The sequence below is a fragment of the Saccopteryx bilineata genome, chromosome 3 (genome assembly GCF_036850765.1).
Source record: "Saccopteryx bilineata isolate mSacBil1 chromosome 3, mSacBil1_pri_phased_curated, whole genome shotgun sequence".
NCBI lineage: Eukaryota > Metazoa > Chordata > Mammalia > Chiroptera > Emballonuridae > Saccopteryx > Saccopteryx bilineata.
In genome coordinates, this window is record NC_089492.1 from 160,139,378 (window position 1) to 160,145,686 (window position 6,309).

Below are 6,309 nucleotides of genomic sequence, written 5' to 3' on the forward strand. Positions count from 1 at the left end.
GCGTTGCAACACCTGTAATTGTTCATTGATTGCTTTCTCATTATGTGCCTTGACCGCAGGCCTTCAGCAGACCAAGTAACCCCTTGCTGGAGCCAGCGACTTTGGGTTCAAGCTGGTGGGCTTTGCTCAAACCAGATAGGCCTGCGCCCAAGCTGGTGGCCTCGGGGTCTCGAACCTGGGTCCTCTGCATCCCAGTCCGACGCTTATCCACTGCGCCACCGCCTGGTTAGGCTGACAAAAGGTTTTGAAAGCACTCCTTCCCAGGCTCACAGTCAGCAAACGTGACTAAGAAAGAGGGGCACGCAGTGGTTCTCCAAGATTTCGGGAGCAGATTCCTTCCTGGTTCCCATCAGGCAGGCTGGCTGTGTTGGGTTAAGCCTGCCCTTCCCATTGCCCCTGACCTTCATGGACTGCTCAAGTACCCTAGGTAAAGAGGATCTCGGCGCCTTCCTTCAAGAGGATGAGAATGACTCATAGAGATGAAGTCCGCCCAAGGTCCTTCAGCTAAAGCAGCACTAAGACCCGCAGCTTTACACTTTTCCATACAAATGCCACTGCGTGCACCCCCTACAGCTGAAATGAAAGTTACCCAGATCAGGTTCCAGACCTGCTTTGAAGGCAAGGTCACAGAAGGAATGACACCCCCTGGAGACGTGAAGAGACAGTGGCACTGGGGTTGAGGATGAGATGATTTACAAAATAGCTCAGAGGTTTCAGGGGTTAGGGTGCAGGCAGACCCATATCTTTGCTTGGTTCTAAGGCCCTTTTTCCAATCCTATGCTAGGTTCTTCCAGACCCGTGGAGATACTGGTCCAGCCTAGGAGAGAGAAAAACAGTGGTACAGAAGCAGGCCCTGGGTTTTATTCATTCGCTGGTGTCGAGGAGAAGCCAGGTGAATTGGAAGGTTGGATGCTTGAGTTGGTCATCATTTAGGATCCTCCCTAGCACCCCTCCCCCAGTGTATAGTCTCCCCATTCACTGCCAACAAACACATCCCCTTCTAATTTCTAGGACTGGTCTGAATCTCTAAATTCTGTGCTGTGATTATTCCTTTATTCCTTGTTGCCTAGGCACTTACATGTATAGTTTTTCATTTGCTCTTGTTGGATTCAGTAATATCCTTAATTTCTTCTCTGGGTATGTGCAGTTTCCCCAGATACCTTGCAACAATTGAAAGCATGGCCTCTGGCTTTTAGTTCCTTTGTATCTCCCTCAGGGCAGTAAGAAAACAGAAAACTACTTTTACATATTCCACCCCAAACCTTTATCCTTAAGCTCAGGAGTCACTGTCTGATTGCTTCAGGAATGTGGACCTGATCCAAGATGAGTTGGGACAGTTCTCCCAGACTGTTCAGAAAACTAATCTTACGCCTGAGCTGTGGTGACACAGTGGATAAAGTATAGATCTGGAACGCTGAGGTTGCTGGTTCAAAACCCTGCACTTGTCTGGTCAAGGCACATAATGGGAGTTGATGCTTCCTGCTCCTCCCCCCTTTCTCTCTCTCTCTCTCCTTTCTAAAATGAATGAATGAATGAATAAACAAATAAAAATTAAATTTAAAAAAATGTTCTCTTAAAAAAAAACTATAATAAAAAAAACAAACAACTAATCTTCCGTGTGAACTTGGAACTGAAAAGAAGGGATAAACCAAGTGTGTTATATACTGGGAAGAGGGCTCCTTGACACCCTTACAAAAGGAAAATGTAACAAGTAGAGAGTGGTTAAAATGATCGAAAGAGCATGTCAGGGTGGGGCAAGTTCTTTTTAATCTTGATTTTGAAAATGGTGGCTCAGCCCTGGCCGGTTGGCTCAGCGGTAGAGCGTTGGCCTAGCGTGTGGAGGACCCGGGTTCGATTCCCGGCCAGGGCACACAGGAGAAGCGCCCATTTGCTTCTCCACCCCTCCGCCGCGCTTTCCTCTCTGTCTCTCTCTTCCCCTCCCGCAGCCAAGGCTCCATTGGAGCAAAGATGGCCCGGGCGCTGGGGATGGCTCTGTGGCCTCTGCCCCAGGCGCTAGAGTGGCTCTGGTCGCAACATGGCGACGCCCAGGATGGGCAGAGCATCGCCCCCTGGTGGGCAGAGCGTCGCCCCTGGTGGGCGAGCCGGGTGGATCCCGGTCGGGCGCATGCGGGAGTCTGTCTGACTGTCTCTCCCTGTTTCCAGCTTCAGAAAAAAAAAAAAAAAAAAAAAAAAATGGTGGCTCAGTGGATAGAGCGTTGGCCAGGCATATGGACGTTCCGGGTCCAATTACTGGTCAGAGCACACAGGTGAAGCGACTATCTGCTTCTTCCATCTTCCTTCTCCCCCTCCTTTTTCTCTTCCTCTCCCACAGCCAGTGGCTCAGATTGGTTGGAGCAAGGCCCCCAAGCTCTGAGGATGGCTCAGTTGGTCTGAGCCCATCAGCCTCAGGAGTTAAAAATAGCTCAGTATTCAAGCATTGGCCCTAAATGGGGTACCCAGGTGGATCCTGGCTGGGGCGCATGGGGGAATCCGCCTCACTATCTCCCTTCCTCTCAACTAAAATAAAATAAAATAAAATAAAGCGGGGAAAAGGGGAAGGATGGGGTCCTTGTCCCCAGAATTAGTACCTGATGAAGGGCTGAAGCAGTGTCAGGAATGCCTTCACGTACCACATAGTGTGGACAACCACCAGGGCATGCAGATTCTTCCTTAACCTGAAAAATGAGATCATTCTATTGCTTCTTCCACTTTCAAGCCTGAAGATCAGGTGGAGCTATATTTTGTACTTTAACCTTCTTCACTTCTTTAATGTTTAGATTTTCCTGGCAACTGGGTTTAACCCTCATTTCATTTTTTTTTTTTTTACAGAGACAGAGAGAGGGACAGACAGGGACAGACAGACAGAAAAAGAGAAATGAGAAGCATCAATCAGTTTTTTGGTGCGCATTGTGACATCTTAGTTGTTCATTGATGGCTCTCTCACACGTGTCTTGATCGCGGGCCTTCAGCAGACCGTGTAACCCCTTGCTCGAGCCAGTGACCTCGGGTCCAAGCTGGTGAGCTTTTGCTCCAACCAGATGAGCCCGCACTCAAGCTGGCGACCTCGGGGTCTTGAACCTGGGTCCTCAGCATCCCAGTCCAATGCTCTATCCACTGCGCCACCACCTGGTCAGGCACCCCCATTTCATTTTTTAAGATTTTTGCCTGACCTGTGGTGGCGCAGTGGATAAAGCATCGACCTGGAAATGCTGAGGTCGCCGGTTCGAAACCCTGGGCTTGCCTGGTCAAGGCACATATGGGAGTTGATGCTTCCAGCTCCTCACCCTCTGTCTCTCTCTGTCTCTCTCTCTCCCTCTCTCTCTCCCTCTCTCTCTCCTCTATAAAGTGAATAAACAGAATAAAATAAATAAAAAAAAAAAGATTTTATTCATTGAGAGAGCAAGAAGTATCAACTCATGGTTGCTTTGCATTTATTTATTTATTTATTTATTTATTTATTTTTATTAACAGAAACAGAGTCAGAGAGAGGGATAGATAGGGACAGACAGACAGGAAGGGAGAGAGATGAGAAGCATCATTATTTGTTGCAGCTCCTTAGTTGTTCATTGATTGTATTCTCATATGTGCCTTGACTGGGGGCTACAGCAGAGCGAGTGACCCCTTGATTAAGCCAGCGACCTTGGGCTCAAGCTGGTGACCTTGGGGTCATGTCTATAATCCCACACTCAAGCCAGCTACCCTGAGCTCAAGCAGGTGAGCCCATGCTCAAGCCAGATTAGCCTGTGCCCAAGCCAGCAACCTCAGGGCTTTGAACCTGGGTCCTCTGTGTCCCAGTCTGACACTCTATCCACTGTGCCACCGCCTGGCTAGGCACTTCACTCTTTTTTTTTTTTTTCTTAAGGTTGATTCTAGAGAGCTTGACCAGCTGGTAGCACAGTGGATAGACTGTCAACCTGGGACACTGAGGACCCAGGTTTGAAACCCCAAGATCGCTGGCTTGAGCCCAAGGTCACTAGCTTGAGCAAGAGGTCACTGGCTCTGCTGGAGCCCCCCATCAAGGCACGTATGAGAAAGCAATAAATGAACAACTAAAGTGATGCAACTACAAGTTGATGCTCATCTCTTTCCCTTCCTGTCTATATCCCTGTCTGTACCTCTCTTTCTCTTTCTCTCTCTCTCTCTCTCTCTGTGTCACAAAAAAAAAAAAATGATCTTAGAGAGAATGGAGAGAGAGAGAAAGGGGAACAGGGGGAGAAGCAAGAAGCATCAACTCATAGTAGTTGCCTCTTATATGTGCCCTGACCGGGCATGCCCAGGGTTTTGAACCAGTGACCTCAGCATTCCAGATCAACACTTGATCCACTGTGCCACCACAGGTCAGGCTAGTTGTTTCACTTTAGTTGTTCATTGCTTGCTTATTGTATCAATATGTACCTTGACTAGGCCAGCCCAGGGTTTTTTTGTTTGTTTGTTTTTTGTATTTTTCTGAAGCTGGAAACGGGGAGAGACAGACAGACTCCTGCATGCGCCCGACTGGGATCCACCGGGCATGCCCACCAGGGGCGAAGCTCTGCCCACCAGGGGGTAATGCTCTGCCCCTCCAGGGCTCGCTCTGCCAAGACCAGAGCCACTCTAGCGCCTGGGGCAGAGGCCAAGGAGCCATCCCCAGCGCCCGGGCCATCTTTGCTCCAATGGAGCCTCTGCTGCGGGAGGGGAAGAGAGAGACAGAGAGGAAGGGGGGTGGGGTGGAGAAGCAAATGGGCGCTTCTCCTGTGTGCCCTGGCTGGGAATCGAACCCAGGTCCCCCGCACGCCAGGCCGACGCTCTACCGCTGAGCCAACCGGCCAGGGCCTGGCCCAGGGTTTTGAACTGGCAACCTCAGTGCTCCAGGTTGATGCTCTAGCCATTGCGCATCACAAGCCAGCCTAACACCCATTCTTTTAACTGCAATCTCAGCTCCATCCATCTTGTTCAGGCCTCCATACTCCTCATTCTTATGAAACTCTCTTCTCAGAACCTTTAGCCTGGTCTTCCCTGCCCCGTTTCCCTCCTGTGCCCTCCCTTGCATATGTTCCTTTAGTACACTTCTTCATCCCTCCATGACCAGGCCTATTTAGACTACTCCAGGTAGAAGACCAGTGAGGAGAAAATAAAGAAGGAGGAGGAAGAAAGAAAAATGAGCAAAGGGAAGATGGGAGAAAGAAAGGAACATGGCAGAGAGAAAATATCTGTGGTGCCTGACCAGTGGATAGAGCATCGAACTGGGATTCGAGGACCCAGGTTCCAGACCCCGAGGTCGCCAGCTTGAGCGCGGGCTCATCTGGTTTGAGCAAAGCTCACCAGCTTGGACCCAAGGTCACTGGCTTGAGCAAGGGGTTACTCAGTCTGCTGTAGACCCCCAGTCAAGGCACAGATGGGAAAGCAATCAATGAACAACTAAAGTGCCACAACAAAAAACTGATGATTGATGCTTCTCATCTCTCTCCATTTCTGTCTGTCTGTCCCTATCTGTCCCTCTCCCTGACTCTCTCTCTCTTTGTCCCTATAAAAATAAACAATAACAACAACAAAAAACAGCCTGACCTGTGGTGGCGCAGTGGATAAAGCATCGACCTGGAAAGCTCAGGTCGCTGGTTCAGAAACACGGGCTTGCCTTGTCAGGCACATATGGGAGTTGATGTTTTCTACTCCTCCCCCCTTCTTTCTCTCTCTCCTCTCTGTAAAATGAATAAGTAAAATCTTAAAAAAAGAAAAGAAAAGAATTTCCTGTCAAAATAAAATAAGGAATAAATTTAATCCAAAATAAGTAGAAATAAAATGACAAACATCAGAACAGAAATTTATAAAATAGGAAAAAAAAACCCACAAAGAGAATTACCCTGGACTCCGTTCCCCAGTTTCCATACCAAACTGACATTTCCTGCTAAAGCCACCCTCCTTCCCTTCTATGTAAGTCATTTCTCTTACAGTCTTACCACTTCTGGGAACCAAAAATTAGACGTGGTGAAAGTTGAATGGTGGGAAAGTCCCAAGACCATTTACTTATTGTTTCCAAATTAGCCAAAATGTTTTGTTTGTTTTTTTACAGAGACAGAGAGAGTCAGAGGGATAGACAGACAGACAGGAATGGAGAGATGAGAAGCATCAATCATTAGTTTTTCCTTGCGACACCTTATTTTTTAATTTTTTTTAATTTTTATTTATTTTTTGCAACACCTTAGTTGTTCATTGATTGCATTCTCGTACGTCCCTTGACTTTGGGGCTATAGCAGACCGAGTAACACCTTGCTCAAGCCAGCGACCTTGGGTCCAAGCTGGTGAGCTTTGCTCAAACCAGATGACTCTGCG